Here is a 12,938-nt window from a genome sequence, read left to right on the forward strand (position 1 = left end):
TGTCTTCAAAAAGTGGGTAAACAGTCTTTATTCTCACCTTAAACACTGACCTAAAGTCATTAAACATATCTATCTGATCTCTTTTTTTGAGAAGGTAATACACTCTCCTGAACTGAGACTAACTAAAATTGTTCCTGTTTAGAAATGAGCAGTTCTGTTTGCAGGATTAAACCAACAAGGCTTCAATGCCATAGCAAGAAATAGATATTACTAAAATGCCTTTTCTCTCTTTTTTTTAAAAAAGTTTTTGTTTATGTCAGAGTTGCTTATCTTCACCAGCCAGGGACCCATCCAAGGAGAACAGAAGCCAGCATTGTAGAGATGGCAAATAGTTTGGGGAAAAGGGCAGGCTGGAGTCAAATGCAGCAGGAGGAAAGGAAGACAGTCAGGTCAGGCCAAGTAAAGAGAAGACCCAGGCTTGATCTGGAAGTTGTTATAACCAAACCAGATCAGAAGGATCAATAAATTGCTTGGAGATGGGTCAATGTTTCAGACTTTTTTGGGGTTGGGGGCTTGTCTGCCTTTATGCCCTCTGTTCTGCTGAAGAATGTGGCTCACTGGAAGGCTGATAAGTGTCCCCAATTCAGGATTTACTAATTCTGTGGTCAAACACCCAGTGGTTTTTAATGGAGTTTTTAATGGTTTTAAATCCTTGGTGTCATGAGAGCACAGTCCACCAAGCAATCATTCTCAAGCTTAGGGTGATGGCAGCCACACTGAGCAAGAAGAGGGACATCGCTGGTCCCTAAACGTCCCCATGTTCATGGATGCTTTTCAGATGCCTCCATATTCTTTTTAGGGCCCACCCTACTTTTGTGACTGAGTTGTTTTGCATGGTATTTAATGTTGTTTTTAAAATTGTTGTAATCTGCCTGGGACCTTAGGTTAAAAGGCGGGATGATGAAGATGATGTTTTGCATTGGTTTAAATGTGTAATTGTGGAAACAATTAGATGGGCTCTGGCAGAGCTCTTCCTTTTCTTTTTCAAAGGTAATTTTGAATTTAATTACTTTAATTTAATCTTGTAATGCTCTTACAAGTATTAAATTCATAATTCATTACTCACAAAATGGGGATTGCTGTGCCAGAAGCAAATGATAATAATTGTTTTTTTCTTAGGCATGACAGAGCTGATGATGATTCCAAGCACTAAAAGCAACGTCTTATGGTGGTAGAATAAAATCTTTAAATGAAAAGGTATTGTTTTATGTGGGCAATGAACCTAGAGTATCGGGAATGGTAATTGCAGGGTGGGGTGCGGGGAAATGCAGATACATGGAATTTGGCTTCAGGCTTTTTAGGTAAAGCCCATTACTGCTTCATGAAAATGGATGAAATAAGCCACACTAGGAACAGGATATTTTATAGGTAGGAAACTGAGAACTCAGTTGCATAACCAGCCTGCTGTGAAAATGAGCTATGAATATGGAATATATCTTTGAATCCCTCTTTAATGCTTAATCTCAGTCTTGAAAGTCACTGTGGTATTTTGGATAGAGCAGAGGGCTAGGATTGATGGGTTCAAATCTCTATTTAGCCATGAAGCCAGTCACTATTTTTCAGCCCAACCTACTGCTACACTATTTTTACCAGGATAAAAAGAGTGGGGGCTGGGGAGACATGCCCATCTCCTTAAGCTCCTTGGAGGAGAGAAAGGTTTAATGGAAAAATACATCTACATCACCACCACCTGAATGCTATATGTTTTCAGATGCACATTTACTAGCCACCCTTTTTTCTGTATAAAGGTAAAGGGACCACTGACCGTTAGGTCCAGTCGTGACCGACTCTGGGGTTGCGGGCGCTCATCTCGCTTTATTGGCCGAGGGAGCCGGCGTACAGCTTCTGGGTCATGTGGCCAGCATGACTAAGCCACTTCTGGTGAACCAGAGCAGCACACAGAAATGCCGTTTACCTTCCCGCCAGAGCAGTACCTATTTATCTACTTGCACTCTGACGTGCTTTCGAACTGCTAGGTTGGCAGGAGCAGAGACCGAGCAACGGGAGCTCACCCCATCACAGGGATTTGAACCGCCGATCAGCAATTCCTAGGCTCTGTGGTTTAACCCACAGCGCCACCCACGTCCCTTTTTCCTGTACATGTGCAGACAAATTCTGCCCTGGTTGTACAGTACATAGAAATATATATGCAAGCATGTGGTGTCTAATAATATACAAACAGTAGTTTAAAAGAAGGCAAGTGGGAACAATAATAAAAATAAACAAATACAGTGATACCTTGGTTCTCAAACTTAATCCGTTCTGGAAGTCCATTCCAAAACCAAAGCGTTCCAAAACCAAGGCACGCTTTCCCATAGAAAGTAATGCAAAATGGATTAATCCATTCCAGACTTTTAAAAACAACCCCTAAAACAGCAGTTTAACATGGATTTTACTAACGAGACCATTGAGCCATAAAATGAAAGCAATAAACAATGTACTGCAGTCACACAATCAGTCAGTCAGTCAATCAATCAATCAATCAATCAATCAATCAATCAGTAGTTGAACTGGGTTCCACACAGTCACAAAAACACACACATAATAAATAGCAAAAACAGACAGACCTCAGCATAACACTCAAAACTGGAGTGTGGCACTCAAAACGGAAGTGTGGCATTCAAAACAGAAGTGTGGCACTCAACTTGACAGCGTAACACTCAAAACGGAGAATGTTTGGCTTCTGAAAAACGTTTGCAAACCAGAAAACCTACTTCTGGGTTTGCAGTGTTTGGGTTCCATGTTGTTTGAGTTCCAAGGTGTTTAAGAACCAAGGTACCACTGTAATTTCCAGATCTTAAGGGTTGTATTCGACTAAGCCCAACTCAAACTAGATCCATTGAAAGTAATGACACTTAAGTTACTCACGGTTAGTACACCATGACATCTTACTGTATGTGTTTTTCTCGCTTCTTTCTGATGGAGAAGAGATCCCTTTAGCAAGAACAAAAGAGTTTAGCTCTCTCTGTCATACATGCTGTCTATGGCTTGCACAACAATCTCCTTCCTATTTCAGGCCCTCGCACCTGATTGAAAGTTGTTTGTGAGCGTTCCCTGGAATGGCACGTAATGTGGTGATGGTGGGGGGCCTGCACTGAGGGGTGGAATTGGCAGAAACAGAAGATACTTGCACAGTATCTTTCTCTTGTATAGTGTTTCCTTCCATGTTCTGATTCCACACAAAAACTCTACAAATCCCACTTGGAGGTCATGAATATGGAAAATGCAGCTGCCAAATTAAGAGGTAGTCATTGGAAATCTTAACATGTTTCCAGGACTATCAAATATCTTTGATAATGTTCTGGTAGGGCTGCTGTTGACTGTAATAAGAGCTGAAGATCTTTATCATCCCTAAACATCTGTAGTGAAAGGGAGCTAAGGGTACCACAAACTTCCACTGTACACACCTCACTCACATACACAACAGAACGGGAAAGTCCAGCTCATGCTAAACTGCAAATATGTATTCTAGTCACAGTATCAGGATTGATTATTCCTCTCACCATGCAACAGGAGTATAACACACTGGCATTTTCGTGAGGTGATTACTTGTTGATCATACAGAAAAGACAAAGCATTTCAGTGTCTCAGGGCAAATCCAGTGGTTTCACTGGGGGAAAGGTATAATTTCCCCACCAAGCAGTGATGGCAAGTAAACATATATTTTTCCCTGTGATACCATAGGTTTTGTCCCATTTGTTTCAAGACCCTGTCCCACCCAGAAAAAGAAAGAAAAAGATTTGCTTGAAAGTGATGCTTTAATTTCCTTTTCTGGCTTTAAATATGATCATTGTAAATGAAGATGCATCTTCCTGTATTATACTTTAGTCCCTTTGAATAAGGTTTGGTATTATTAGATTGGTTATTTTTTGTAAATTTCCATTGTTCATTTTTCAAGATTGAATATCCCATGTCTGCAGTACAGATGTAAAAATAAATAAATTCTAGTGCTCAATGTACTTCAAGATTATTATTATTATTATTATTATTATTATTATTATTATTATTATTATTAACTTGCACCCTCAAACTTGCAGTCAATAATAATTTTAATATTATTTTTACTGAGCACTACCCAGTCCAGTATTCTGAAGCTCCAAAGGATTAGGATCTACAAAGAATCACTCACTTTTATGCTTTTTACAAAAACCTGCCATAACCATGGTTGTATCACTTTACAGAAGTGAAACAATTTTTTCCCATTGTCTGAGAAACAAAGCCTAAAATCCCATCCCCTTGCCAGCTATGGCAGGACTTAATAGCCACTGTTACATCCACAGCCCTGCTGCTCACACCACACAAGGTGCAGGGAGGGCAGGGCAAAAGTCTCTTCACTGTGCCAGCTCCTGGAATGGTATAATGAAAAGGCCTGGATTGGGCCCATTGCCATCAAGTGATGGTAGGTAGTAGGGTGAGCTCAGGATCCTATGGTTTCTGACGCTTCTATTGGCTACGCTCAGACCCTCCAAGTGTCCCTATTTCCCAGGGACAGTCCCAGATTTACATCCTGGTTTCTGATTTGATGCTGTAATGTCCCACTTTTCCTTAGGACACCCCTATTTTCATTGGAGAAATGTTGGAGGATATGAAATAGGAAGTCCCTATTTTCACCAGAGAAATTTAGAGGGCATGTACTCTCTGAAGGGATACTACCATAGGTAGTTTCTGTATGCTACTTGTAGTACATATCTACTGGTAGCATAGCTCCCGTGATGGAAGAGGCAAGCAGATCTGGACAAGACTGGGTACAGGAACAAATTTGCCTCATCCAAACTCCCTCTAGTATGGAAGATCAGGGCTTTGGATTATCTGCCCAGATTTATTAACTTTCCTCACTTACCATATCAGAGTAAGTTTTTGGTGCTTATTTCAGGAGTCCTGCATAATAGTAATAAACAAGGTTGTTGGTTGTTTTCTGTCCTTGGGATGTTAGGTAATAGAATAAAATTCTGGAGCTTTCCCAGTCCCCAAATATCTATTTCCTTCCAAGGGGAAGCTTATTTTTCTGCAAGCCATCAACACTTGTGGTTTGATTCAAGCCTGGAATGACCAACCTTCAGTCCAGATGAGGAACCTGTGGCCCACCAGTTGCTGCTTGACTCAGCTTCCATTAGCCCCAGCATGGCCAGTAGTCAGAGATGATGAGAGTTGTTGTCCAACAATAATAGGGGTGGGGTGGGCACAAGTTCTGTGCTCTTGCTTTAGCCTGTGGAAATTTGTCTCCTGCTTTCATGTTAAAGAGAGAGAGAAAATTGGCAATTTGAGGTAATTGCTATTTGTATAATAAAATGGAACTTGGAAGAAACAGTATCGCTTTGAGAAATTGTTCTAAATGAATTACCAATTTCAGAGTATCTAAGAAGCGGAAGGGTTCAGAAGTACATTTTAAAAGCCACAAAAAGCCAAACTTCCGCTATGAACTTAAGAAGCACCATAACATCTTTACTGAGCACTACCCAGCAGTTATGAATTAGCATGCTAATAAAGTCTCACAGTTGCTTCTGACTTGCTGTACACATTTTATCATTGTATTATTTCAAGGCAAAGAAGAACAAAATCCCAAAAACAAACACAGTGAATTAATGACGGGTTTCTTAATTGCTTGCCATTTTTTGACACAGCCCCTTTGGAAAGTGCTTTGTGTTGTAGGTGCCTCCATTCCGTCAGTCTTCCAGTTAATTATTGATTGAGTGGCAAATAACTGTGCTGAAAGAAAACAGTTTCAAAGGAGATGGGCATTCCTCTCTTCAGTGTTAGCTGAAGGAATGGGGAAGTGATGGTTTCAAGTAGGAAATGGGGCCAATATGAACAAATTAACCTCCAGTCTATGTTGCCTTTCACTCTATAAGCATTCATTAACCTCTACTGTTTCAAGCAGTTGTGACTGTGCAATATTGTGTAGAGGAAATACTGTATTTCTCCAGCATGCCACTGTTAAGTCTTCAGGATTCTCATGTTATTTGGCTTTCCTTTAAAACATAACAAGTGTGATATTTAATGTCTTTTATTTAAAGAGCATTCTTTCCGCTCTGTATGAAGTACAGCCTGCTGCATGCTTGCTACCAGGCACATCTTGACATTTTGAAAACGAACACGGGTCTCCAGAGGGTGGGTGTTATGCTCACATCCAGCAGGTGCATAATCTAGCTACGCATACAGTTGTATTAAAAATGTATTAACTGCACTTTGTGATTAACACTGACTGAAGGGCCTTGGAAAACAGAGCTCACTCAATAGCAATCCATTAATATCATCTTGGTTTACAATGAGACAAGTGATATAGAGAGGGAAGGCAGGAGGGTGGAGTAGTGAGCAAATGCATGTAAACTTCTTCAATCAACATTGGCATAATCGTTTTGGCTGTGGGCCATCAAGTCATCAATCCTAGCTTTAATAGAGAGTGTTGTAAGGAGATTTCTACCAGAAGGCCTCCTAATGAGAGCTGATTGCACTAAAAAGTGCTGCTTAGAGAATTTGTACCAAAGTGTGGATGGTAGACATTATAACTTACATTTTGAAAGAAGCACACCTTATGGGGAAAGAAAACAACACTGGAATAAATTGTCCTATTAAAATTTCAGGGTATTTTATATTAAAGGTGAAAAGGTTAAGGACACCTGGATGGTTAAGTCTGGTCAAAGGTGAATATGAGATGCAGTACTCATCTCACTTCAGGCTAAGGGAGCCGGCGTTTGTCCACAGACTGCTTTCTGGATCATGTGGCCAGCATGACTAAACCATGATGCAGTGGGATACTGTGACGAGTGCCAGAGTGCATGGAAACCTTTTCCTTTCCACCACAGTGGTACCTATTTATCTGCTTGCGCTGGTATGCTTTCAAACTGCTAGATTGGCAGAATCTGGGATAGAGCAATGGGATCTCTCCCAGTTGCATAGATTTGAACCGTCAAACTTCTGATTGGCAAGCCCAATTACTATTTTATATTAGAACCGTGTCTGTGTGTATGTGTGTGTTTAGATATCTAGAGTAGTGATGGGGAACCTGTGACCCCCAGTCTAATTTCATGCTGCCCTCTGGATGTTGTATACATATGTATGCACACACAGTGTTTCACACACATACTGATTGATGCAGTGTCTCAGTGCTACAGTATACATTGTTTTTTTAGAAACAGCAGTTGACAGAAATTGGTATGTTTTGTCAGCTAGAGTCATAAACAGGCAAAAGAACAGCAGGAGCATTATATGACTGTAGGAATACTGCTGGGATACATCATGGAGAATTCTGCTGAAGCATTATTCTGCTAAATAGCACCACCTACCCTCTCCAAACAATGAATGGTAAAGTGCAATAGAAGGCTAATTGAGTGTGGATGGTAATAACAAGGAAATTTCTGATAATTGCTAGATCTGTGTTGAACAGAGTAGGATCTAGGGGAGGTTCATAATAACAAATGAAAACCCCAAACCAATACAGCTCATATTGTTGTAAAGATTGGGGAGGGGTGCTAAGTATTTGAAAGGAGAACTGTGAACATTAATAGAAATAATAATGAGAGTCCTAAAACTGTACTGACATGTTCTGTATTTTATATACAGTGGTACCTCGGGTTAAGTACTTAATTTGTTCCAGAGGTCCATTCTTAACCTGAAACTGTTCTTAACCTGAAGCACCACTTTAGCTAATGGGGCCTCCCGCTGCTTCCACACTGCCAGAACACAATTTCTGTTCTCATCCTGAAGCAAAGTTCTTAACCCGAGGTACTATTTCTGGGTTAGCGGAGTCTGTAACCTGAAGCATATGTAACCCAAGGTACCACTGTATTTGTGTTGCAAATGTTTTCTATTTTGATGTTTCAAATGTTTGCTGTAAGTCATTTTGGGCACAACTTGTTGTGGAAAAGTGGAATACAGTGGTACCTTGGGTTACATACGCTTCAGGTTACATATGCATCAGGTTACAGACTCTGCTAACCCAGAAATAGTGCTTCAGGTTAAGAACAGTTTCAGGTTGCTTCAGGATGAGAACAGAAATTGTGCTGCGGCAGCAGGAGGCCCCATAAGCTAAAGTGGTGCTTCAGGTTAGGAACAGTTTCAGGTTAAGAACAGGCCCCCAGAACGAATTAAGTACTTAACCCGAGGTACCACTGTAAGAGCATCTGCTTCATGCAGAAGGTTCTAGGTTCAATCTCTGGGTAGGGCTGGGAATGCCTCTTGACTGAGACCCTGGTGAGCTGCTGCCAGAGTAGACAATATTGGACTAGATGGAGCAAATGCTCTGACAGCTTTCTGTGTTTCTTAACCACCCCTCTCTGACTGTGACTTTTGCCCTTTATTAGTGTTTTCTCTAGAGTGCTTCTAAATATTTTAATGAGATATTGCTGTATTTTAAACTCAAAGAGGCAGCTGTAAGTTTGCTTGAAACAGTCATGTGCCATTCACTGGGAGAATTAAGGTGCTGTTTATTAATAATTATGTCTGCCCTTTGTCTTTAACATATGCTATAGAAAAGTGTGAATGCACCATTCTATTCTGAGGCATGGTAAACTCTTTCTTAATACCTCTGCTGTTGAAATCCTCTTTATGCTTAATGTTTCTAAAATAATGAAGTAACCAGATTACGGTGCTTGATCATTGACCTTAGAAAATTATTAACATGTGCGTTTCTCTTCTTAATTGGCTAATGAGCCTACAATGCATCAGTTTCGTTTTGCTTCATATCTTTATATATAATTTCTGCAGAAGGTATTTGCCCATCTATGGATATCTATTTAAGATGTACTTGCTGGATTAGGAACCTCACACTGCCACCTCTCTCTCTTCCATCTTCTCTTTTGTCCTGCGAACTTCCTGGACTGAACTGCTGGCTGCCAGCCAAGTAGTCTTCCCAGGTTATCCCCATATGGGGCAAACCTGTTTGTACATGTTTGTAACTTTAAGCTTAAAGCCTGCCTTAAGGGGTCACACTGTGCTCTGCCTGATTGTGAGTGAAACTACTTTTTATTACTATGAATAAGACTGTGGCGTCTTTATTCTTTTAGGAGGGATTCTTAGAATATTAGACCATATCTCAGTCTGGGCAAGCCAGATTGAATTGCTTGTTGTCTTAAGAAACTCACACAAGTTTGCAACCAGCTTTCTGCTGCGTAAGAAAGGGAATGCACTCTGCTAAGTGAAGGAACTTGCTACTGCAAGCTAGGAAGGATATTAATAAACAATGTATCATCTCCTGCCACCCTCAGCATTCCCACAAATGGATCAGATAAAAGATTCACCTAGTGCAGTATTCTTTCCCCACAGTGGTCAGCCAAAGGCAAATGGGAAACCCATAAACTTGACGTGAGCACAAATAAGCCTCTCTTCACTTGCATTCCCCAGCCACTGGTTTTCAGAGATAGTACACAACCATTGTAACTAGTAGCTATTGACTTAGTGTAGTATTCAATTATCTTTTACTCAGTGTAGACTGAATGAAACTGTTGGACTGGGTTAGGTACATTAATTTCAATAGGGCTCCACTAAGTAAAACTTAGCTGAATGCCATGCTTAATTTTATTTTATTTTTTATCTCTCCCTCTCTCTCCCCCCCTCCCTTTCTTTCTGCAGTACTAATTGCCACAGTGGAGAGCAGTTGGCCACAGAAAGGTTCATGGAGGGTTCTGGGTTTCTGTCAAAATTGGAAGAGCAGGGGGTTTTTTAACCAAAGTTGTCTAAATGAAAAATATTGCTGTACAAAGGACACATTGCACAGATCACTGCACCGCACAAAGCTTTGTGCCTGAACCCATAAAATGAAAGGTCACCATATATTTTCTTTCTTTCTTTTCTTTTCTTCCAAGCTTGTGGGACTTCAGCAGCAATTCAATGAGTTTCAAAAAGACTGAGGTGAAAAAAGGAGAAAAATTTTGGGGTCACTTTGCTGCTCCTTTTTCTTGACTCTAGAACTACTCATTCAAGCTGGTTTTGAGGTACGCATACCTCTTAAGAAAAGTCTTGCTATGGCTGTTTCATGTTTGAATGAGGAACACAGACAGCAAATTCGGAGAGATCCCACAGAAAGGGAAATTCAATATTGCAATGCCTTATATGTACTTTTCTCCCTGGGAGAGTGGTAGGGTGCAGTTATGTGCAAACCTGAGATTATGAGTGCCTTTCAAACAAGGTGTAATAATAATAATAATAATAATAATAATAATAATAATAATAATAATATTTATACCCCGCCCATCTGGCTGGGTTTCCCCAGCCACTCTGGGCAACTTCCAACAAAATATTAAAAATACAATAAAACATCAAACATTAAAAGCTTCCCTAAACAGGGCTGCCTTCAGATGTCTTTTGAAAGTCAGATAGTTGTTTATTTCCTTGACATCTGATGGGAGGGCATTCCGCAGGGTGGGCACCTGCTGAGGCCTTCTGCCTGGTTCCCTGTAATTTTGCTTCTCACAGTGAGGGAATCACCAGAAGGCCCTCGGAGCTGGACCTCAGCTGAATGATGGGGGTGGAGATGCTCCTTCAGGTATACTGGACCGAGGCCATTCTTTCACACACTTGACTTCAGTCTATACATACTGGACCAACTTCCATAGCATGAAGATGTGTTTACTTACTCTCCTAGATAGCTGACCTGGTTGCTATCTGCCATTGAGTGGAATAGGAGGGGAGGCAGAAAATTCTGACCCACAATTCACTAGCAGCAAAAGTCCCAAAGGGAAGCTTGGCTTCAATTAGTGCTCTGGGGAGCTGGATAAGTCCTGCTGCTGTCCAGTTGCAAGCCACTGCTGAAGATTTGGCTCCAAAGGGTGTCATTCTGAAGGTGAGGAGTCTACCTGTATTTGCTTTTATTTGTTTGTTGGCTCTCTGTAGCCTATTCATTGGAATGAGTTTTTGCTGGGGTGAGAGACCGGTTGTGTGTACAGCATGGAGTGCAGGACGCAGCCACTTGACCAGCTCAGGGTGAGAGCCTGTAGTGGGCAGTGGAAAAGAATCTCCTTGGGTGAGAAACTCCATGCCCTGTGCTAACCCAGATTATGTTATTTCACTAGATCTCCTTTGGCTCCTGTCATCCAATGCTGAGATTCCACAGAGGATGTGCAGAATGCCTCTCTGGTTTTATTCACCATTTCATCACATGAAGCTTTGTTTTTATTAACTGAGTAGCAGAAGACTTTCCATTGACTCAAAAGGTTTACTTTCCTTGTCAGCTGAGCACAATAGCCATCTCTGGATATTTGCCTGTTCTGATAGGAGTGGTCTATTAGGATAGAAAAATGCATTGATTTGATACTTCTATGAATTGTATCTAGTGCTTTATAATGTGTAGCCCATGACAAACAGAGAATTAGAGTCGGTTTTGGATCAGTGCTCTACACTTTTGTATAGCTAGCAATTCTTTCAGGGATGGAAAAGCTGTAAATTTCATGGTTCTCTGCTTGGGGTGCGCTGGCATTTAAATAGTATTATGTTTTTTGTCTGAAATTCCATTATATGTGCATTATTCCAAGTGTTTGTGGGATTCAGCCCAAAGTCTCAATGCTAGTGTTTTTTGGTCAGTTGCAGCTGCATCTTAAACCCTTTTTCCACAGTATGTTGGTCCTTTGGGTCTTCATTACAGTAGCTAGACTACTACTAGACCAGAGTATCTCTTTCACAGAGTGCAGCTTTAGTTTTAAAATATTTGCTTAGTGAAAATACAGCAGTCAATCTGTAAAGTAATGCAATAGAAAACATAAATAGTCTTTGACAGATGTGTGTTAGGAAATAATTTTGATAAATGTTTCCTTTTGCTGACAAAGAGTTTTAAGCAATGATGTTTTTGAACGCGATAGCTAAAGTTCCATTTGGATACCCATTTTTCATCTGGCCTGGTCATTAGATTTGCTTTCACTTTTTCAGCCATGATTTGAACCAGGTTTCCCTAGTCCAAGACAATTACACCACAATAGTCCACTGAGCATCCATTTTCCTCAAAGATCTCTCTACAGAAGGGTTTAGCCAAAACAAACCATGCAGTTTCACTTTTTAAATGTTTATGTACCTTCCCCCCCAGCAACAACTGGTGCTCAATCTTTTAAAAATACGATTATTAAAACCAACTAAAGGCAGACAATAAAGCAATTCAGATGCAGCAGATTATATACACCCCCTCAATCCCATCAGCACCATGAATTCATTTAAGAAAATGTGCATGTTTGCTTAATTTTAATTTTTATTCTCATTACAACAGCACACACACACACACACATAGTAGAAGAGGGGAATTAGGAAGTGTGAGGATTCAGCAGGAATGTGTGAACATGTGAGCAATGCCATTTGATGATTATAGTTCTTAGGCTGCCTCTGATACTTGGATCTTTAGCAGCCTTTTAATGGTTTCAACTTGAATTGCAATTTTGCATTCGTTGACAGGTGAGGTAATGGCATTCTTCATTTGATTCATGAATTGATTTTGATTTCTCACATTTTTAGTGTCATGTGATTACCGAGCAATTCTTGATCTATGTAATATCCCAAGATGTGCATGACAAGATGAATTTGGCTGCAGCCCCTACCCAGTCTGCCTGCCAGCACTACTAACATGTGGGCCACAGCACTATCATTGTATCAAGGAAATTAAAATTTTGCATCCACCCCCCCACAAAGGCTGTGACCAAAATTAAGCAAAAATTGTACAGTTTTGCATATATGGTGCCAACTCACAAATTTTATTTTCGACTGTAGCAGAATGAGAGTTGAGGACTGGGGACAGGTGAAGTCTGTGGTGCAAACTTAAAGGCCTTTCAGTAATAAATTTCCCAGAAGTATCTGTGTTAGTTTTTTAAGATTTTCAGGACACCAAATTCTGTCAGCTGTCAGATTGTAGAATTTTGTTACTAATGGGCGTAAAGATGACTTGTAAATGTTATCTTGGCAAACAATGTATCTACTTTTGACATGTCCCTCCTCCAGAAAAAGCATATATTTTCACTTGATTTTTT

General features: G+C 40.4%; 1 protein-coding gene across 2 annotated transcripts in view; it reads left to right on the forward strand.

The window, feature by feature from the left end:
• NKAIN3 (sodium/potassium transporting ATPase interacting 3) overlaps nt 1-12,938 on the forward strand; it is a 196,962-nt gene that overhangs the window by 70,552 nt on the left and 113,472 nt on the right. The window lies entirely within an intron of this gene.

The sequence above is a fragment of the Podarcis vaucheri genome (genome assembly GCF_965113315.1).
Source record: "Podarcis vaucheri genome assembly, chromosome: 8".
Classification (NCBI taxonomy): domain Eukaryota; kingdom Metazoa; phylum Chordata; class Lepidosauria; order Squamata; family Lacertidae; genus Podarcis; species Podarcis vaucheri.